This window comes from Leptopilina boulardi, unplaced genomic scaffold, assembly GCF_019393585.1.
Source record: "Leptopilina boulardi isolate dan_hultmark-lab unplaced genomic scaffold, ZJU_Lbou_2.1 LbouV2_368, whole genome shotgun sequence".
Classification (NCBI taxonomy): Eukaryota; Metazoa; Arthropoda; class Insecta; order Hymenoptera; family Figitidae; genus Leptopilina; species Leptopilina boulardi.
The window spans coordinates 2,467,591-2,491,839 of record NW_026137938.1 but is presented as its reverse complement, the minus strand read 5'-3'; the positions used below and the strand labels follow the sequence as shown (position 1 = coordinate 2,491,839).

At 29.4% G+C, this 24,249-nt stretch overlaps 1 protein-coding gene across 1 annotated transcript in view; it reads left to right on the top strand.

The window, feature by feature from the left end:
- The window catches only part of LOC127287340 (A-kinase anchor protein 200-like), a 97,113-nt gene that overhangs the window by 22,175 nt on the left and 50,689 nt on the right, over positions 1 to 24,249 (top strand). The window contains exon 2 of the mRNA XM_051314196.1: positions 7,188 to 7,240. The gene's annotated coding sequence lies outside the window, so the exon portion shown is untranslated. The remainder of the gene's footprint in view (positions 1 to 7,187; positions 7,241 to 24,249) is intronic.

Sequence of the window (24,249 nt, the reverse complement as noted above, 5' to 3'; positions counted from 1 at the left end):
CTAATTACGAATCTGACGTCAGATTTTTGAATTTCAAAATGTCGAATCCCATATGGCGGACACTTTTTAAAAAATTTACCGAATTCGCTTGTCATTAATTACTTGGGGGTTTTTAGGGTCGCTGATTACGAATTAAATGTCAGATTTTTGAATCTGATATCACATTCGTAATTATAGCGATTTTAAAACCCCCTGAGTAACAATTTTCAGTGCCATGAGTACTTCGCAATTTATTTTTCCTTTTTAAAGGGATTTTAGTTCATGCAATGTAAAACGCAAATGGCTGTATCTCAGAGAAAAAAAATTGGATCAGATCGAGCCAAGAAAATTTTGAAAGGGGAAATATAATACTTTCTTTTGAAATTTGGACGAATGATTAAACAAAATTTTTGTCGATTTTATAGAGTATCAAATATTGCCAAAAACGGCATTTTTTACACTTTAAGGTTAGAATATCTCAAAATGCTGACGTGATAGAGCAATTTGCTTGTCATTTTTGGATTTAGCGTGATAAATTACATCGGAAATGATTTTTTTTTAGAAGGCGAAGAAACTGAACAAATTGTATTAGACGGATCAAAGCTTTATGTTAATACAACAAATTGTATTGCCGATTTAACAATTTAGTTTTGTTATTTAAACTGTTCCATAACAATTTTCTTTGTTCATCAAACAATTCTGTTTGTTCACCGAACAATCCGAATAGTTTTAATAACAATCCCATTTTAACAAGTTTTTTTTGTCCCAAAAACAAAAAGAACTGCTGGTTCTATATCGACAATCCGCAAATGTTGTGTGAAGCTTAATTTTTAGTAACCACAACAATTCTTTTTTCTCCGCGTCGATTTGATCAATGCATTATTATTAGTTACGGTAAATTTGATTCGTCAATATAATTGAGCTTATTGCCCTCGAATTTGACAGTAGATTCAGATGGGATTAAATTTGGTACTTATATATTTTAGGGCTCCAATGGTAATCAAGTTACTCCTTCAATTTGCGCGTATACGGCTAATTCCCCCATTTCTAGAATTCTTAGTTAATATTTGATTACTTAGTTATTGTATATCTTTGCTCTCAATGTGCATCTTATATGGTCCTCTACTGTAATCACAGAAAATTAAAAGACATTAAAATAAGCTGCAATCCTTATTATTTTAATCCAATTTTGCTTATTTTAATTCATTTTGGTATTAAAATAAGCAAAATTGGATTAAAATAATAGCAGCTTATTTTAATGCCTTTTAATTTTCTGTGATTTTAATATGAGATAACAAATATTCAGAACGTATCCAAATTGATTTCCATCCCACACCACTGAATTGCAAAAGTGAGCAATTTTGATTTTTGCGAAGTGTCATTTCTATGATTATTCAAAATGAAGATTTATGTCATAGCACGTGGGTTTAAAATGACACTCTCCTCCTGCCTCTGATGATTTTACTTGCAATATCTTTAGTTTTTGAGCCTCGTAAAAAAATTCTATATATAAAATAATCATGTTTGCGGTACGCCTATACATATCCCACACACACACATACGCATGTCTGCTGAATTTATTGATTCCTTTCGATTTAAAGTACATATATATACACTACATGTAATATGAAACAAACATTTCGTTGAATTACTCCTCGTTCATTTTCTGTACTCGCACTAAAAATAATTTGCATATTTTTTTTATCTCAATTTTTATTTATATTAGACATTTTTTTAGTTGTATTTTTCTTTTAATTTGAATTCTAAAATCTTTGAAATTAAATTTTTATCAAAATTATTTTCTTCCTTTTTTTTAAAATAATCTTCTCTTGGGTTATTCCGTATAGAAAATGTGAAACCTGGCTTGCCGTCTGTCGTCGACTGATATTTCCCCCCTCCTTTTTTAAGGGGGGGTATCAGTACCCCTCCCCCCCAAACAATGTAAGCTTGCAGCTCGATGGGGTCGCTTAGAATATTGTCGGAGGTGGAGGTGGAAAGAGCCCATGAATCATCCTACGTACAATCAATACGAAACCAACCCCTCGTTTTACCTCGACTCGACCACCATACCATGGGACTGGCAATCCAGTTGGTGTTCACAATTTGATTCGGGGGCGATACGACTCAAGAGTCCTTCTTCCTTCTCAATTTCGACTTCCTTCAATTCGATTTAATCAAATTTAACATTTTTTTTTCATTTTGCGAATATTTTTGTGAAATTTCATTAAAAAATATTTGTAATTTTCGTTAGTATTTCTGATCTCAGAATTGAAAAAGTAATCTGGTTCTTGGTTCTGAAGTAAGCTAAAATTTTGTCATTTTTTTTGTTTAAAGAAATATAATTTTATTTATACGGCACATTTTTTTTTAGATTGAACCTTATTATTAGAGACAATCGTGAGAGGAAAATAAGATGACAATATTGGAATATAATTATACGCAGGAACTTGGGATAAAATAAAAAAAAAAATTTCGATCTGAATTAAGAAAAATAAATATAACTTTTTACCTAGAGTAATGTTTCTGTTGAACCATTGGATATATATATTGTTAACAGGAAATATTTTATCTTTAAAATTATATATACTTTGTGCTTTTAAAAAGCGACCGCTTGACTTTTTTTTATGGCATTTGGCCTCTTGTAAAAAGTGCTCGGTAAAAATGTCTCTCTATAGAGTGATATTTTATTACTCTTGGCTCTCTTTTCTAAAGTATCCTTGATAATTCGTTAAGTAACACGTGAAGTCATTATTTCCTATTAGCTATTAATTCCTTAGTGGAGCGGTATTTTCTTTAATTATATACATTGATGATTCGTTTAATTGCAAGGGCAAATATTTGATTCTTCTTTTTTCTGTGATCCTCATTGTTATGTAGAAAAAAATATAGTTTAAGTTTGATTTTCCAAACTGGAATTTTGTTCACAGAAAAAACACTGGATAAATTTTGTTGCGCGGGTAATTTTAACCAATGCAAATTCACATAGACAGTGGCGCCCTCAACGATGGTAAAATTTGTTGCAGTTAATTTTTATACCGATTTTAGGGTAAAAATTCTACTTTTTTTTTAGTGTGTTTATGTTACAAGTTTTTTTTGGTCTCATTCTCTCAACTGTACGAAATTGCTTGATTCTCAATGTTCTTCTCAATCGATTCTTGGACTTTTGATGAGACTAACTTTCGGAAAGTTTTCCAATTTTCTAGACACACTTCTCGTCTTCCCTTATAGTTGTTATTCTCCATATTGAGTTCTCTAATTTCAAAACTGTTTCATGAATATATTGGAATTATCTTTCTATAGAAGAAAAATAGAAAATTTATAGTTCAAGTAAATCGATTATTTGAATCATAAAATTGTATATTAATAACCTTTTGAAAAAAAAAATAGATCTGAATTCTGATTTTCCTGGTGTAATGAGACCCGTTAGAGACATATATATAACGGAAATACCTATATATCCAAAATAGTACGACACTCGAGGGATTAGTTGGTGGCCCTAAAGGATATTCACCATATCGAAGGTTATAGTTACGTGATCTGATTTTGGTTTCCAATCGTTGTTCCGAACAATCGTATAAAGATCATTTGATGTTGAGGCGTCACGTGCAATATCGATTTATACCAAACGAATCAAGTCTGTATTTTGTTAATTGGAACTTAATTGGTTCCCTCGAGCCTTTGTATAATTTCGTGTTGACCTGGAATAACAACACCAGCCAGTACAATATGACGTCATTTGCATTAACGGTTATTTCATTCCTACTTTCTTTCTCAGCGCAACCAACAAATTGCTATTTTAAATCCTAAATAATGCATCTTAACTGCCTTTGATTCATCTTAATGTTGTATAATTTCATCTCATTAGCATTTCACTCGGCCCTTATCGTTTCCCATTATTTCTTGTCTCAGAAAAAAAAAATACCTAATCCGTAGAGATTATCAATTAATATATAAGGTATGTCATTTTTGGCGTATTAATTATAAACTTTTAATAATTGAAAAAGTGGCAAAAATTAAACGAATCTCTATGAAATTGATAAATAGGTAATATATGTGAAATGTTGCACAATACGGATGAGAGGAGCTAAAAGGGGAGAAAAAGAAGAATGCGTTGAAAACGTGGGGAATTAGGGCAGTAAGGAAAATAAGCCAAGTGGATAAAAAAAAAAATGAAAATATTCTTTTTGTTGTAGACATAGAGAAAAAAGAACCTATTTAGAGACATGAAATAAAAAAAGTTTTCACAAAATATTGTGTTATATATATGTATACTAAGAAATGTTACTATCAGAAAAGTTTTCAAATTTCCTAAAGATATATCCAAGTATTTGGAGTGTGTAATAAAGATCTTCTGCGGATTTTAGAAGGAGAGAGGATAAAGAGCTGGTTCTCTTAACACTCTTGGGACGTCTTTACAAGTGAGCCTTAAGGGCAGTAGGACGTGAACGAACGTTAAGACAATGGCAAACCGTAGACATTTTATTATATATATATATACCTTTGGCATAATTAAGTCGTATACAGTTAATGCGAGTTTTGTGACACTAAAATCATCATCTTGATATAAATATTTAAATCACAAGGATCTTTAAATACAGAACAGATTTTAAATCTAGATTAAAGACTTTTTATATTCAACTTCTGGCTCTATTAATTATATTTTTATTATTTTAATCTTAAACTTAATTAGATCAGTATTTAGTTGAGCCCATTTCGCCCTTAAAATATTTTAAGGTTTTTTTTTGTTTACTTACAAAGTTTGAAACATTTAAGGGTGATTCTCTCAAAAAGGACAAATTACGCTTTTAAGATATTTTGTTAAAAAATATGAAAATTAATTGAAATTATTTAAAATTCTGTCAGCCATACGTTAGGATTTAACAATTTTCAATCGGACCACTAAAGAAAATTTTAAAAAAAGGTAAAATAACTGAAATATTGAATAAAAACTGATGTTACGGAATGGAGTTTTAACACTAGTTTTCATTCAATAATTCAGTTGTTTGACATTTTTTTGAAATTTTCGTTAGTGATCCCATAAAAATTTGTTGAATTTTATCGTATGGCTAGGAGAATGTTTATTAATTGAAATTAATGTTATTATTTTTTAACAAAAACCTGGTCCAAAAATTGTGCACAAATAATTTGTTCTTTTTGAGAGAATCACCCTTAAACTAAATTTCTAACTATATTTAAACTAATTTCACTATTAGCAGCCAAAGAGAATTAAGTTTTCATTGTAAAACTTATTTTAAAATGAAGCCGACATTTTATGAGAACTTTGAAAATCTAGTGAAAATGTTTGTCGTTAAAGTAGCTGAAAAGTTTTCGAAAAGAAGAAGCTTTCAGTAAGTCATTCATTGCTAATTTAAAAGTGCACGCCTCAAGCTTAGCTTTAAAACCCTTTTGCATTAAAAAAAAAAAAAAAAAAGAAAAAAGAAAAGTGCACATCGGAGTTTTTCAGATGAGGCATTCAACTTGATTTAAGTTAAAAAAAAGAAAAGAGGTCGAGAGAACTTTTAGAAGGTTGTTGGGGGTGATGAGAGAGGAAGGAGGAAGGAGGTGTGAATGTAATTAGTCGATCGTGAATGACTGGGTCTTTTGAAGTTTCGTTAATCCCTATGGGAACAATGGCTCTTTTACCATACGAGTAACTGGACTCGTATATACAGTTCTTCTTAGTGCTAGAACGGCTAATTGGTCTTGTATATATATATATATGCAAAAGAATCTCAGATGCATATCCACAACGCACGTGCTCTTATTTTAAATTAATCAGGAATTTACAAATCAAATTATCAATGTTTTTTTTTTTGTTTCGAGGAAAAAATTTCTATATTCTCATCACGTTTATATGACAGATAATAAGAGGGTGGAAATTCAAGTTTACTTTTGGAATATATCTTAATAGTGTGAATTAATGGATGCAATAAAAATGATGGATTGTTGATTCTGGATTTGGAGGGGATGAAAAACTAGAACAGAGGGTGAGGGAGAATGGTTTGTTGAACATTATGACAATTTCGTTATTTTTGTGAAATTTCATATATAAGAGTATTTTCAACTAGAAATATCGATACATTGCTCATATATGGGCATTGTATATCAATTCGTCACGAGAGTATAATCTTTTTCAATGAATCAGATTGTGTATCTTGTCCCCTTTGCAATAACTCCAGTATTTCGAATGCACCGGAAGCAAAAGTTGAAAATAATATTTCGAGTCGAAACGATGTTTTGCAAACTTTTTCTAAGATCTGTTAATTTTTTTTTTATGTAGAAATCTCTATTTGAATAACACTTGTAATTTTTCTTTAGTATGCTGCAATTCATAAAAAAGATCGAATTCCGGTTTAATAAACAACTTAATTTTCTTTTTGCTCTCGCCCTTCTGAGTATCGTCGCTCGAACCAAAAGCCTTGTAATCTTCCGCTTTGCGGTTCTGCCCTCGTTTTCTGGTGTTAAATCGATGAGATGACGATCTTAACCGCTTGTGAGGATGAAGTGAGAAATATCGATGGGTTTCCGGGACAAAAGGAACGCTGTCTGCAAATAATGAAGTAAATCCTTTGTACAAAGCGTTCTATATATGAAAGTTTCTCAGCATTTTTATTTTTATACTCACCTCTATAATATCTACATTTTATACTTGAATGAACAATTGCAAAAAGTTTAATAAAACTAAACATGTAAAGAAAATTGTAACTAGAATAGGTGTGTTTTTTTTTTAAATTGAGAAAAATTAAATTATGTTTCAATTGCAGTTTGATTATGATGTGAAAAGTTTAGTTAGATTAAAATGGTAGCTTTTAACCTCTGCACGAACCCTAAACTTCTGGTAACTGGAATTTAGAGTTCTCTTGGTGAAAATGTGAACACGTAATATGTAGGTGGTTATATGAATCAAAAGGCCCAAGAAATCATGACAAATTTGAATTAAAATATATATGCGGGTTCAAGAATCCGATTCTTGAAAATATATTTTCTCCCTTGAAGAATTAATGATTGAGTTCATAAAGTGTGCAGATTGTGACCTAATAATTCAATGAAGTTTAAAATTTGCAACCGATCAATATTAGTGTTTATTTTCTGATTTTATATTGTTGGGTATAAATATTTACCTTGGCTGAAATAAACCTTAGTTTCTTAGAAAACTCCAAATAAATAACAAATAACTGAATACTATTTAAATTTCTGATTCTTTTCAGTTACGGATTGAGATCTGCCTTTTTACGAGTGTTCTACTTCAAGTGACTCTAGGGTGAGTTATTTTAATATATTTATTTCCTTGAATTTATTGGGGCGCATAAACCTATAAAAATCATTAGTTGTTATTAGATATAATTAGCGCTTCAAAGGAAAGCTTTTTTTTTGTATAAATAAATCAATTAGCAATAGTGCAAAGGGAAAATAGAGTCGGTATTATAGAAATTGGTGGGTGAAAGCTCGACAATCGTGCCAGGAACGGTCAACGAACGCTACTATACTGCCATCGAGTCTGGCACGGAAACGGAATGCGAATGGCCTTGCGCCCAATTTCATTGCATTTCCCGCCCGTTTACTAATCGAACATAGATACCCAGTGTGCTAACGACCTATCGACATGTCGCCATCATGTCGCGTGGGTGTGTTCATTGATGAAGGTATAATGTTATACCCAAATACTTATGATATAATGTTTGTGTGTATATATACCTCTTGCGATGTATGACACTTTAGACCTTGGGTCATTTCAAGGCTTTTGTTTACTCTTTGTACATTTATTCTTTGAAGATTCTTGACGGTGTCTCAAGTCAGCCAATCATCATTCCAACCACTTATCTATATTCGCATATTACCAAACAATTATTGACATTATTTTTTTTTTCTCTTTATTCTCACTTGACACATTGACCTCGTGTCAACAATTTCTATTTTGTAATCACTTCTTCTGATGTTGAGATTAAGATGTTAGATTAAAATTTCGGTTGTGTTTATAGTGATATAGTTTTATTTCTATATAAAAATTTGAATATTTTCATTACTTTACGTGAAGATTTGAACAGGTGAACAATAGGGTAAAATTCAAGTGGTGATATATATAAATGTCTTCCATTAATGACAATCACGCTCGATTCTTTCGCACTTTGAAACAAGCGTGTTCGCGTTGAGTGTGTTCGGAACAAATGCAGATGTAGTGGCAGTCGCCCGCTAGGGTGGAGCTTCCGTTTCCTGTAATGGACGTGCCGTGTACGAAGATCGAGTCTGTCCGGTATGCTTACTATACCATTTAACAAACGCCCCCTCTCTCCCTCCCCCCTCTTGTTTTCTATACCTCAGTCATGAATATTATTTTTGCTTTTATGATCCACCAGCGTCGATTGATTTTTTATTTCTTATTGTATATAACTCTCATTGCAGAACCCTTCGATATGCTTGATCGTGAGACTCGTATATAGCAAACCTTAATTCCTCGTCGTTAACCAATTTATTAATTTAGAAGGAATAATGGGTTCAAGTCAAGACAGCATTCACGGTGTTTAATGTATAAGAATGAGAGAGTTCTTTTGAAAAGAGATATATAAATATCCTTTTTTTGGGGCGCATTAATATCCCATAAAAAATCATTATATTTAGAATATATCTTATTTGATAAGAATTTTTATGGGATGCTTTTTTTTTATTGTTTCATTAGAAATTAATGATTTTTGAATTGAAATTTGTTACAATTTTTTGTGCGCAGATTGTAAAAATTCAATTTATATCTGTTAACTGTAGATTTTATTGTAGATTAACTTTGCAACGGGACTTTGAACAAATTATATTATTCCTCAACATTTACAAAATGATATATAAACGAATCGTAAAAAGAAATTCGAAATAAAACTCGGAAACTTTATATATATATATATATTTTTTACGATGAAATTTACGCTCGTTAAAAATAAAATTAAAACCTAAAACGAGAAATGAATGGAAAAAAATATAAAGTTACTATTTACAAAGTAAAATCTGTATTGACCGGAAGTTGTGAGCATTTCTGGCAACTATTACTATACTAAAATAGTAAAGTTTACTTCGGAAATAGTAGTTTTTACTATATATTTAAGTATAGCAAAAGTACTGTTAGAAATTTCTGTCGGAATTTTTTGTAAATAGCAACTGAAGTTTTACGCTGTTACGTGTTACGAAAATTTTGTTACCATTTCGGAATTTTCCGAAACAACATAAAAATTCAGTTGCGTGTATGAAAATTTTGTTACAGTTTCGTAATTTTCTGCAACATATGTAACTGCATAAAACTTCGGTACTCTCTAAATCTGAATTAGTAAAAATGTTTACTAATTTGATTTAGTGACTCACTTTTTGCTTCTGAATTAGTGAAATTTTACTAATTAATAGTAACTTTTACTAACAATTAGTAAAATTTAACTAATTCTAAAGCAAAAAGTGAGTCACTAATTCAAATTAGTAAACATAATTCAGATTTAGAGAGTAATAAGTTTCTTAAAATTTTGTTACAGTTTCGTAATTCTCATGATTGTTGCTGAATAAAATTTTAGTATCACGTAACTAAAAATTCATTACTGTAATCACAGAAAATTAAAAGGCATTAAAATAAGCTGCAACGCTTATTATTTTAATTCAATTTTGTTAATTTTAATCCATTTTGGTATTAAAATAAGCAAAATTGGATTAAAATAATAAGCGTTGCAGCTTATTTTAATGCCTTTTAATTTTCTGTGATAATATTTTCAGTGATGCTTAAGTTACTTTTATATAATTCAAATTAAAGTGCGTATTAGTAAAAATCCTAAAGCTGTAACAAAATTTTGAGAAGATATTAAATTAATCCAATAAATCTTATTTTGGGTAAATTCAATTTTTTAGACCTTTTGTTTTTGGTATAATATAGGTTATATTTATATATATTCTTTATATGACAGAAAAAATAATAACATATGTTATTGTATGATGTATATAATTCCAAGAATAGATTTTTAACACTTTTCTTTACTATTTTTTATTAATTTTAATATTTTTAACTATTTTACACTACTCACTCAAATTTCACAACTATATTTTCACAGCGCATTTTCGGTTATTGCACTCTTTTGGCGTTTCCAAGCTGCGCGTAAATAGCTGTGCGCATCCAAATTTTGTTGAAGTAACTTGAATTTTTGTTACAGTTTCGTAATTTTCAGGAAATCTCTCTCTTTTCAAAACTGTTTCGAAAATTTCAGTTACAATGTCTTAAATTTTCTGTTACAGTTACTTGTTTTTTACGCAACTTAGAAATCAGTTACTTATTTAGAATTTTCAGTAAAATTTTGTATTTTTAAGTAAAGTTTGGCAAATTTTCGTTAAAATTAACTGACTTTAGCTTTCAGTAACAATATTTTAAAAATTATATGATACTTTTGTATCTTAATTTTCGACGGAAAATTCAGAACATTTCTAACAGTGATTGACAGAAATGCGCAGAAGTTTCGGACAGTTGAGGTTTTTTCTATACGGTTTGTAGTAAAAGTTACTTTATTTTTTTGTTTTCCATTTTTCTCCATGTGAAAATCGGTTCTCTGTTTACCATATGTTGGTCTGTACCGTTGTCGCGCGCGACCTCTTGCCACGATTGCCCGTTTTCATTTCCTCTCCGTGGCGCATTTTTTTCCGTCTCGAATGTGTGTATATGCACTCCTCTGATGCGCTTTGTACATACATCACTGCGCGATAGCCATCGCTATATCTAATATTATATATGCTACAGGAGCAATGCCATGCCACGTGAATTGAATAACAATTTGTTATGAGAAAGAGAGACCTTATATACTCAAAAAGAGAATTAAAATAAAGTAACTTCAGATATATATTATATATACACTCTGTGTCTTCCCTTTTGCATATATTATAAGATTGACGATGTGCTTCCAGTGTAATACATATCTTCCTGTATTGAATCGTTCTCAAGCTTTGATCCTTAGGAAAAGACGCGGCCATGTTTTATTTGAATTGTAAATATCGTGGAATATGAAATATTGTGGAAAGTATATATATATTCCAAACAGTATCGTTGTAATCGAAATGGTTTTATCGTTCCAGGAAACGTCTCTCATTTTAGATATTTTATATATGATGCATATTCTATTTTCTTTTTTTTCATATTCTTTTGATTGCCTTATAGCAATAAAATGATCTCAAATGAGCAATTGAACCTCAAGTATATGAGTAACTAACTCGTGCACCGCGACTTCGGAGAATTGTTAACAATCGTATCGTGTTGTTCATTCTTTTTTTTCCACTCATATCTCTGGAATAAATAACCATATTATAATCGAAAAATACGGAGATATAACGGTTTCAATATATATATTTTTTTTTCAAAAGCTTTTCTTTTCAAAGAAGAGAAAAATTAAGTGAAAAATTAGGTGTATTAAACTGGATCAAATAAATAATTCGTTACGGACCAATGAACTTTTTCAAATCCGGATCTCAGATTTTAGTGAAAGGGCCTGTGTGACCTTTCGTTGACCCAAATTTAGATCGAACAATTACTCACGCAACTAGAAAGTTAGTTTTACTCTGAAAAAAAACTTGAACTACGATAATTTTGACTAAAAAAACGTTTGTTTTTAAAAAAATAATTAATACTGTTTAGTTAAATTTTACTAATTTGAAGATTTTTTTTGTGTATATAGACAAAGCACCTGAAAATTATCAGTTTTTGATCATAAAAAAAACTGACAAGTCTTAAACGGTCTTCCTGGTTTTGTGCGGAAATTATTTCAACGACCTTTCTCCAATCATGCCGATATGTATCTTTACATGAATGACCGAAAGGTTAAAGAGAAGAATACTGCTATTACTTATATTCTATATGGTCGATGAGCGCATATTATTTCGAATCATTTGAGAATTACCGCATCATCGTGAGAAATCCTTATCCTTGTTTTTTTTTTGTCAGAAAAAAAAATGTCCTCGGCACAGTATGCAGCCCACTTTCACAAAGTGACAATTATCGTGTTTCTTGTGTATTTTTATCTCGATTTTCTCGGGTCGTGAAATCTGTGCACACTTCCAAAAAAAAATTGCCTCTGAGTCGTAAACGAAATCGTAACAAATTTTCTTTTTCTTTAAGAAGCAAAATCATTACGATAATTAGTATTTGGAAAAGTGTTGTGAATATTTGCAATTTAGAAAGTAATTTTCGATAATCACTATATGTAGTGTTCTTCACCTGTTTGAGCATTAGCGAATAAAAGCCAAATGATATGGGATATGGAAAATGAAAATAAAGACTGAGTAAATTTTGAACGTTCATCGACGCATCGTTAAAAATCACAGAGAGTTCGTTTTACCTAACATAGAATGAGAGAGAGAGAGAGAGAAAGAGACTGGCTCTCTGCGATAAGATCGCTGATAACATACTTCCGGTAACAGCCAGTAATCTCTTTACAGCGAACCATCGGGTGAAGAGGCTCGGGTCAATTATCTAGAATCATGACGGACAGCTTACGCATTCCTTGTGTGCGATTACGATGATGATTCGTCGCTTAAGTATCAATAATAATCAAAGAATTTTGCATGCCATTTGCAAACGCTTTATTAAATATATTGATACGGTACTCTGTATAATAATGAATCCTTTTTAATCCTTTTTAAAATGGTGATTATGGTTCTCTCCTTTTATCTTCTGTTTCTTTTTTTTTCTATATATAATCAAGTAACTAATTAACTGATTATTTGAATTAAATTAAATTTTTTTCAAATTAGAAGATTTGATTTTTCACTGTAGTTTCAAATCGATGGTCATTGTAAATGCGGTCTGTTATATTTCTCAAGTTTTTCAACTTACACTGATTCAATGCTCGCAGGGAAGTATAGTATTCGTTTACGACTATTAGAATGATGATTGCTCACGATCTTAACGGTGTATACAGTTGCAACAGGAAGGCTTTCATTTTCCACGATCAAGTTTACCTTTGTCGGAATCTTGCTGATTGATATCCAATTATTTCGTTAACATTTCATCCTGCGTATATACTACTTAAAGCTCGCCACCGCAAACATTTCACTAACTCGGTTAATATATCTCTCGCAACAGCTAAATTAAATAAAGTTCTTTATTTTTTTACTTACTGATTTTTATTAAAATTTTCAAAATTAATTAATACAATGAGAAAAATATTCTATTTCTGCCAAAGGTATAAAAATTATTGATTCAAATGCTATAAATTTTGTAAAAATTATAGATATAGCATATATATGCTTTTGAATCAATAATTTTGTATACCTTTGGCAGAAATGCTATTGATTCAATAGCATATTTTTCTCGAGTGTACTAAAAAATTTTAGACAGAAGTTATTATTATTAGAAATTACGACCATATTTTCATAATGAAATATAACAAATGACCATCATATTTTGTGAAATTCCAACTTTAATAGGTGTCACATTTCTAACAGGCGCCGAAATTTTGTTTGCATTCCATTGCAGTTAAGAACATATTTCTCATTCAATTTAAATGATCAAGTTTTATGTTATAGTTTTAATTATTGTGTGAATCAGCGACGTTCTTTAGTATACAAAAGATATAATTTCTACAAAATGAGTCGCTCTTTTGAGAACCTCGATTAACTTTAAATTACAATCGTTTGAGTCATTCGTCAAAAAAAAAAAAAAAAAAAAAAATTCCTACATAATATCGTTCTTAATATACATTTAGGTTGTAAAATCTCTCTCTATTTTTTAAATATATTTTCTATAATCTTATAATTTCAAAAGATATGACAACAAATAAGAATTTCACAGAAGATTTAAAAAAATTAAAATAAGCTGCAACGCTTATTATTTTAATATCTTATAATTTTCTGTGTTTGAATAATTCATTTTTTTTTTCAAAAATTTAATTGTTTTTTTTTTAAACTCACCACAATGAAATCATAGTTACGTAAGCGCGAAATATATAAAGATAAGTCGCACAAATTTACTGCTTCTTTTGTAATTTATTTTTAGATAAGAAATATTAACTATAGAAAATTATATGTGAAACAATATTTTTCTGTATATATATATGCTTTTCATGTCAAATTATGAATTACAAAAAAAAAATATGTAAATTTATGGGCATTAAAGATTACGTTATATTTGCGATGTAATATAAAAATATAACGAAGAATTTAAGAAAATATGAAAAATCTAAATTCAAAACAAATATATTAAGTTTTACTATATTTTAAAAGTATAAAACTGGAATTGTCCGCAGATTCTGCGTATATTTCTAACAATTTTTAGTCCAGAAATATATATATAGTGAAATTTACTTCTGAAATAGTAAAAAATTAATTCGGAAATAGTAAATTTTACTATTTCTGGCAATTTTTACGCAATTTTCTGCATGCGGACAGTTCACAGAAAATTAAAAGGCATTAAAATAAGCTGCAACGCTTCTTATTTTAATCCATTTTTGCTTATTTTAATACCAAAATGGATTGAAATAAGCAAAATTGGGTTAAAATAAGAAGCGTTGCAGCTTATTTTAATGCCTTTTAATTTTCTGTGTTTCGGTTTTACTTTTAAAGTATACAGGCCTCGGATTATACGACTTTTTCGACTATTTCCGACTTTTTTTCAAAAATACGACTTTTTTCGACTTATTTTAATAAAATGCGACTATTTCGACTTTTTTTTACATTTTTTAAAAAAATTTTTAAATTAAATTTTTTTTTTTTTTAGTATAAAATGCAAATCTTCTTCATATCTTCTTTATTTCCATTATTTACCAAATTTTTAACTAAAATTCTTCACTAAATTAATTATTTTTAATAATTTTAAATGAAATTTATTACAAATTCAATTATTTCAAATTATTTTTCAATTAAAATTTTTATGAAATTTAACAATTGTTTATAATTTTAAAAAAATATCAAATAAAATTACCAACAATTTTTAATTCAAATTCATAAATCAATTCAAAATCAAATAAAATTCAATTATTATCAAAAATTTCAATTTAAAATCAACTAAAATTAAATTATTACCTAAAATTTCAATTCAAAATCTTTTAAAATTCAATTGTTTTCAAAATTTTCAATTCAAAATCTTTTAAAATTCAATTATTTTCAAACTTTTCTAATTCAATTAAAATTAAATTACCTTACCCAAAATTTCAATTCAAAATCAAAGAAAATTCAATTGTTTTCAAAATTTTCAATTCAAAATCTTTTAAAATTCAATAATTATCAATAATTTCAATCCAAAATTAATTATTATCAAAATTTTCAATCAAAAATCAACTAAAATTGAATTATTATCCAAAATTTCAATTATAATTCAATTATTTTCAAAAATTTGAATTTAAAAGCTTCTAAAATTTTCCATCGAAAATTTTTTGAAATTTAACAATTTCAATTATAACTCTAAGGAAATTAAATTATTTTTTAACTATTTTTATAATATTCTTTGAAAATTTAACTATCTGAAACCATTTTTCAATGAAAAATGGTTTTCATATTATTGTATTTTTGTCCGCAATTTCTAATAAATTTTTGTAGTGAAATCATCAAAAAAAATTTAATTAAAAATCCCTTGAAGTTCAATTAATTTTAAAAATCTCAATTGTAAATCTTTGAAAATTCAATTACCTTTAAAAAATGTTATCTCAAATTATTTGATAAATTATTTTTAGTTGAGTAAAATTTAATTATTGTCTGAAAATTAACAAAATCTTTTAAAATTCAATTATTTCTAAAAATTTTAACTTCAACCCTTCCAAAAGTATTATTATTTAAAAAAAAATTTTTTATTTAAAAATCTATAAAATATTTTTGTTAAAATAAAAAAAATCGACTTTTTCGACTTTTTTTCGAATATAAATCGACTAAAACGACTTTTTTTGTGCCTTTAAGTCGATCCGAGGCCTGAGTATATAGCAAAAGTTATTTTATTCGTTTTTTCATTTTTCTTCGTATAATCGTGATTATTCTTGATTTAATCGAGAAGGATATAGGTTTTAAATAAATTCTCATAGGTCAATGTCGCGTGTTTGAACCTCGTTTTGATCTTACTGTTTTCTAACAAGTTAATGGACCAAGTTCTTTAATGCTATAGCAGAAAATTACAAAGTAGTAATCGAACGCAGTAATCTTCGTCTATATAGAAAATAATCTACAATTTTTTATTAGAAAAAAAAAATTATTTGATTCTAATAAAATACATTGTATTAATCGCGGAAGACGTAAAATGTTCTCGTCATTAAAGAAAAAAATTGAAAGGAAGAAAAAAAAGTATTTTTTACTCATGGAAATTGGTATGTCGCGTCGTTCTTTCATATTTTTTTTTCTTCCTCGCGCAGTTTCTCGTTATTTTTCGGTATGGAAGTATAATAATCGCCTCGCTGGACACGGAAATTCTGAATTTCACAATTTTTTAACGCATGGGTTATTTGAAATTTTGTCATCTCTTATAAATTTTTACTTTCCAAAGTGTAGTTGGTTGGTGTTCATGTAGCGGAAGCTCGCAAGATGCAGGTGTCGTGTTGGCACGATCTCACCAAGATCGTACAAGTGCGATCATACTCTCTTGAGACGATCTCTTGCAATGCTATAGTTAATGTTTAAGGGGCCAAAAATTCCTATCATACCACCGAAAGAGACGTGTTATCTAACAATATATATTTATATATTTGAGTCCGAAATTTTTATATAGAACATTAACATAACCTCAAAAAGTAATTTTTATCACTAAAAAATCTATTTAAAAATTGATTATTTAATAAATTTTTATTTTTGCAAATTCAATTTGAGAATATTTTTTTTCGTTGTACATTGGAATCGTTAACTTTTCCTTATGCCTTTAGGCGGATTAGTCACCTCTTAGTATTTTACTCTCAGCGAAAGGGAACGAATCGACACACTTCTCTTTAATAGATTGTATAGATTGCTAATATAACTCGGTTTTATGTTTCACCAGACTGTATGGCTATTAATTGACAAACACTATATTATCTCTCTTTAGAATTTTGTGAAAAATTCCTTAAAGTATTTAAAATTTACCAAAAAAAAAACGAAAAAGTTTTGTGGTAATTCATATTTAATATATATAGCAGCTTTCTAATTCTATAAAATTAAAGTGTTGTGTACGTTTTAATGAATCAGGCCATCAAGTAGGTCGCAATTCGCTCTAGATAATTTCTCACTGAAAGGGTTAATTTTAGTAGTACCCCAGTCTATTTTTATTTTGACATACTTTTGCGTTTTAAGTAGAAATTACAACTCCTTGATATAATAATGTAAAAATTTTCTATATAAGATAACGCATCGGTTAAAAATCGTTATAGATCCGAAATTATAAACTTTATAATATGGAGACACGATAATATTGTGTTACATCGTGAATAAAACACTTGCACGTACTTTTGCACGTATCATATAGCATGTTTGACGACACGTTGTCACACTCATTGGAATCCAAAACAAGAGCTATATATATATATATATATGTTATCAAGTCAGGGAATTTCATTTTAAAATCAGCCATCGAGGGTGGTCGTTTGTTTATAAATTCTTTGACTCGGATTAATTTTAAAGTTCTCGAATCATTTTATAATAGATAAAATAGGCAAAAATTTTGGTAAATTAAATATTCTATTTCTTTTGCTTTGCACTCTATCTTTCTCGTTCATCATGCAGAGATTGAAATGCTTTTCTTAACGACCCTTTCAGCACCGCCCTACATTTCCAGGTCTTGTGCATCTTCGACAAAAAAATGCGATCGTCTTTCAAGTCCCACGAGAGTCTCCAGAAAGAAGGGAAAAGTGAACCCGGTGATATGCTGGAAATTATTGTCGTAGTCAGCATTACAGACGAGTTGTCGTTTTTTCTTTTTTTTTTCAAAAAGGAAAAAAATGTGAATCTTTGCCATAAAACCATTTGCGGTCGTTGATATATATAATAAAACATAAATTGTTCCAAGAAGGTTCTTTTATCTTAAAATTTTTTTGCTATAGGATTTTATTATAATTTTCTTCTGAATTTGTCCAATGAAAACATTATCATTTTTATTTTGAATCGTCTGAACTGCAAATAGTGTCATTGTTATCTCAGATGTTTGGACGTTGAAGAATATATGTTATATTCTATTTCTCTTAACCCCATCAGGCGTTAAGTTGCATTCTTTTATCGATAAATATTCGATGGTACATTTGCAACAACAAAAAAGTTAAAAAAAATTGATCAATAAAGGAAATTTTTTATTGTGCACTAAAATATTTGAATTTTTTTTATTTTCTAATTCAAAAATACATTTGTAAAATATAAATGGAATATATTGAAAGTATATACAGATTGGTGTATACACGATGGGGTGTTTCCCATGACACCCTATAAATTTTCGGCAACAGCTCCCACGACACTTAACAGTCAATTTAAGTCACTTTATCAATCGATATATATATACTATGGCTTTGACAAAAACTTGATAATCTTTACAACCCTCATCATAAAAGAAAGCATGACAAGATTTTTCTTTCAATAAAACCAATGTCGGACTATGAATTATATCAGAAATAATTTTAATTGACCATAATTTTTCTAAATATAGAACATGTTTAACAACACAATTTACATGATAAATGTCAGTATTCCCTGTGAGATTGAAGAAGGTTTTTGAATAATTGAACATCATCTGATTTTCCTTTCGTTATATATAGGTTTCAACATCACTGAAAATTTAATTTTCAAGTGACATTTTCGTCCTTAATCGATGACAGTGACCTTCTCTTACATATAAATACCAGTTCTTAAAATTTTAATTTCATCTGAGAAATTGAAAAAAGAATCGAACATAATTTATTACCAACTAAATTATTGATAATTACTTTTTAAATTGCAATTATTCACGCACGAGTGCGACATTTCACGTATATGTTAATTTGTGGTTCTATTGAAAAAAAAAACAGCTGACCTTTTGGACTAATGGATGCATGCAACAAGTATTTCAATATATTTTCCTAATTAAGATCATCCAACTCAAAAGGCGAGAAAACTTTATGAAAATCTCCTGAATTGATGTGTCACGAATTGCGCGAGAGGTTTTTGAACTCGAAATTTTTTTACATACACTGAGAAAAATATGCTATTGAATCAACAGCATTTCTGCCAAAGGTATAAAAATTATTGATTCAAAAGCATATGCTATAAAATTTGTAAAATATTATACAAATTCTATAGCATATGCTTCAGAATCAATAATTATAATTTTTATACCTTTGGCAGAAATGCTGTTAATTCAATAGCAGATTTTTCTCAGTGTATTTATACAAATAGTATTACTAAGGAATTCCTTACTATCACTGTAAAAAGAAGGTATTCAAATAGTACCGATTTTAGGTATTAAAATAGTACTGATTTTAGGTATTAAAATATAGAAGCAAAAGGCAATTTAGTATCTAAAATTGGTATTAAATTAATATACCTCTCGTTTTACTACAAACAATACATTGAGAAAAATATGCTGTTGAATCAACAGTATTTCGGCTAAAAATGATTGATTCAAAAAAATCTATATAATATTTTATAAATTCTATAGCATTTATGCTTCAAAATCAATCGTTTTTATGCAGAAATTGCTGTTGATTCAATAGCGTATTTTTCTAAGTGTACAGATTTGTTGTAACGAACAAACAAAATTTTAGTTCCAGGATTAATCGATTCTATATATTTCTTCAATGTAATATAGAAAAAGTGTTTCTAATTAATTTTTGAGCTAGAAAGTCTTAACAAGATTTTCCTAAAGAATACAATTCACATTGTTTCTAATTATATATTGTTGCATCAATCGAATGATGTGGTTCATGTTCAGGTCATCAAAACGAAGGGATAATTTCAGACAATAATTTGATTAATCGTACTCAATGAATAGCAAGTCTTCTTTTTCAATCATTTAATTAGCAACGTCATTCTCCTGTTTTCTTCTGAAAATTCATTGAATCTCTATAGTGTAGCCTCAATTTTTGGGGAAAAATTCAACTTTCTTTTGCCGATGCAAAAAAGGAAAAATCCTCAAAGGTAGGTACACTTTAGACGAAGGGCCCCGCCCTGAATCTCGATGTACCCCATACCACCTCTCTACTGACGAGGTCGCTCGGGCAGGGTTGCCACCCGAAAACCCCGGGGTGCCGGGCTCAACCACTGCGCTCCTGTGTTGGCTGCGCTTCCCAGAGGCTCATTTCTTCCTCAACCGTTCTCGAGTGCACCTCGTGCTTTGAATCGCGCTCACGGTGAAAGGGAAGTTAATTTTTTTCGTTGGCAATTTAATAATATCAGAGAAAAAAAAAAAAAAAGTCGGGCGTGACTCAAGTGTAACAATAAAAATCAAAGGTGAGAACAAGTGTGAAGGTTTGATTTTTTTTTATTTTTTCGTTGAGTGGAAAGGAAATAAAAGAATTAAAAAAAGAGAGAAAAGTGCTCGGGGAAAAAAAGTGAGAGAGAGAAAGAAAGAAATTTGTCTTTTAAGGGTGTGCGTGCAATATTCCACAAGCAGTGACAGAAAGAAGGACAGACGGACGAAAGACTTGGACGACGCCGCCGCCACTGGCAACCGCCGCCTCGTTTCCCCTCCGCGCGTCGCGCTCGCTTCGCCAGTCAGTCGCGCGTTACCAAGCCAAGTGGATGAGTTCGCGAACTCCCTCCGCAAATAAGCTTACAACCCCCCATATTTCGTAGCTGTTCCACGTTTTTAATTTCCCCCAATTATTTTGTGTGTTCAACGCATTTTTCGGGCAACTTCTAATTTGGAATACGTTCATATTTTTAATATTATCTGTGTACTTCGTGCATCAGTGATTCAAGATCCGTGTGCCTTTTACGACGCTTTTCAGCGAGAGGTGAGTACAAAAACCACCGCGACAAGTTTCTTTCTTTCTCTCTTATTTTCACCTCATCTTCGTAAGTGATCAATTTTCCCGCCCATTTCAAAATTTTCCAGTTGGGTTTTTGGAAAAAAAAAAGAGGGAAATTATTACTTTTTATTTAAAAAAAATTTTCCCTTCGACGCCAATGTTGGGAGCCGGCTGTCGATTCCACGCGTGCGATCCTGGGATAGTACAGGGTTCTTGCCCTCGCCATTTTGAAAATGGGCATGCAATCGATAGCCGCACAGCGCACGCGGGTCGACCCGAAATTTTCGACCGGCTCTTTTTGGCAAGGGGAACGCATCACAATTCCGGTGAATACCCTCGATTCTTTTTCGTCAATTCTCTGAAATATATATATATATATATATATTTTCATATTCAATTATTCGTAATTTATTAAGTTTGGGGGGGTGAAAAAAATTAGAATAAAAATCCGGTTGCTGTTGGTTACGCCATCTAGTTTCCGTTTCCCTTTGTCACTTTTTTCTCTCGAATCTTCAAAATTAGAAAAATTTCGATTTCTAGATAGTTTTTTGGGGTAATCTGTTAAAAGTGCAGTGTTGAGTGAATACAACATAGTATATAACTCTAAATCTGAATCTGAATTCATATCAATGGCTCTTTTCTTTAATTCACCACTGGGTTTCAGTAAAAACCACTGATTTTCAGTGAAATTAAAAGAATTAAAGAAAACTGAGCCACTGATTTGAATTTAGTGAAATTTTCACTGATTCAGATTTAGAGTGTATATTTTAAAGAAGGTGAAGTGAATTTTCAAACAGGCTTGTCAAGTGTATTTTATAGTAATCGCTGGAGATATTCGGTATGTGAGTAGTACATTAGCAGAAGAAGAAATATGTATATTGAAAATTAGAAGGCATTCATGAAATATCGAATTGTTTTATAATTATAACCATAGAACAAAAAACCTAAAGCTAAAATTTTGTTTTGCTAGGACAAATCTGTAATTAATACAACAAATTTTTACACTGTAAAAAGAAGATACTAAAACAGTACCAATTTTAGGTATCAAAATAGAACCAAATAACAATTTAGTACCTAAAGTTGGTATTAAATTAATACCTTTCGTTTTACAGTGTAGTTGCAACAAAATTTTAGTTTTTACAATAAAATTCTATTGTTTAGAAATTTGTATTGTAACAACTAAAAATTTGTTTGTAGTAACAAATATACTAGTGCAACAATACAGATTTGTTGCGATCAACCACACTGAGAAAAATCTGCTATTGAATCAACAGCATTTCTGCCAAAGGTAAAAAATTTATTGATTCAAAAGCATATATGCTATAAAATTTATAAAATATTTTATAGCATTTGAATCAATAATTTTTATACCTTTGTCAAAAATGCTATTCAATTCAATAGCATATTTTTCTCATTTCAGATTTATAGCAAGTACAATTCATGCACTATTTTGGAAAATTTCTAAACGTTTATATGTAACAAAACAAAAATTAATTCAATTTCAGTAATTATGGTATTAATTAACGATAAATGCTAATTGGAATGTTAAAATGAGTTTAAATTACTTCAATGAAAGAGGAAGAATTACAGATGAATAACTAAATGCAGTTAATTTAACTTCTGTATAAACTATTATATTTGAAACTACTATATATATTAATTAGTTGAAAAGTTTGTTACTTAATTTCAATGTTTTGTACATATCCAACCATTGAATATTGTCCCTATGCTTTAATAATGGTTTAATGAATGTTTAAATAATAGTAACATAAATTCTAAAATTTAGAGCCGGTAATAATTCAAATTTACTAAACATTATTGGAGGAGGGAATTTTGAATGATTTATTATTTTTATCTTCATTTTGAAAAATGATTTACGTTTATTGAAAGCTTTAAGAAATCCAAAGTTCTTACATTTTCTGAATAACACATTTTTGGGATCGTACCTGCCGTGCTGTTCATAGAATAGATAATTCATTTTTCAAAAGAATTATGGAAATTCATTGGCAGAGGCATTACGATAATCCCTGTCTAGGCAAAACAAAAATTCTTAACAAAATTTTTGAAATTGTTTCGCATTGTGGCAAATATTCTCGATGGGTTTTTCAAATTGAGTGCTTTTTTTTTTAATACCAAACAGTGAAATATAAATTTTATGCAATCCAAGGAAAATAATTGATAATTATATACTTTGAATATTTTTCTCTTGTGATTTGACAATACACAGGAAGATGTTAATTTTTAAAAAAAGGAGAAACAACAAAAAAAAACTAGTTTTTAAAAAACAAATGTTTCTTTTTATAACTTATTTTTACTGTTCTTTTTGCCATTCTAGTTTTGTTAAAAGTAATTTGAAAACTGTTTTAATAAATGATTCAAAACTTCCGGAACAAGGAACACATTAAAATCGTTAACGAGAAACTTAAAAGATTTTTCATTCATAAGACATCTTAATTTTGGTTTGTTATTTCTAAACAAAAAAAAATTCGTTTCGCTAAGAATGTCTGATAAAAATCAACTTCAGGTAGTAGCTGTTGACCTGAAAACTATGGTATGATTTGGAAGAAAATATTATAGGAAAAGCTTCTTTTAGAGTAATATAAATATGGTCCTAAAAAAAAAAAAAAATGGAAAATATCAGGTTTATTTGTCCCTGAGGTATAAAAGCAAACTGATTTTGTGAAAAGGTTTTGCTAAATGGAACCTGGAATGGAAAAATAAGACTTTAATAGGTATAATTTTACAGTTACATCAAGTGTTTTTCCGTCTCTTTCTTGCTTGCTTTCTATTTCCTTCTCTCGGAGTGCGGCGAAGGAACTCTTTGTACCGATTTTTGCACAGCAGACCTTCTACCTGCTGTGCATTTAAAACGCAGTCAAGGCTTCTACGAGTGGAAACGATTGTCTCGAGCAAAAGTGTACATTCACTATACAAATAGAAAGAGAAATATACTTGAATATCATAAAAAAAAAAAAAAATTTCAAAAATATTTACCTAATGATAATATTTTTAGTCAAAAAATCCAATAGAAATGATGTATCAATTAATTTTTTACTCCTTCGAATTGATTTTCAAAACAATTTTTTTTAATGATTTGGAAAAAATAATTATCATCGATGATAATATTATGAAAACAAATTCTAAATTTATCTTCCTTTGTTCTACCTCGAATCTATTTTTGGAAATGTGATATTTTTATCATTTCTCGTGCAGAGCATTTATGTTTCGTATATTTAGAAATCATTTTTTAAAAAATATTTTTTTATTGCACTGTCCTCATTCTGTGATCTCATTCAATGACTTTTTTTTCTTCTTTCTGTGTAAAATAATTTACGACAATAATTTCTTGCTAATACAATCCTGAGATAACAGGTCATTAACTCTAGTGCATCTT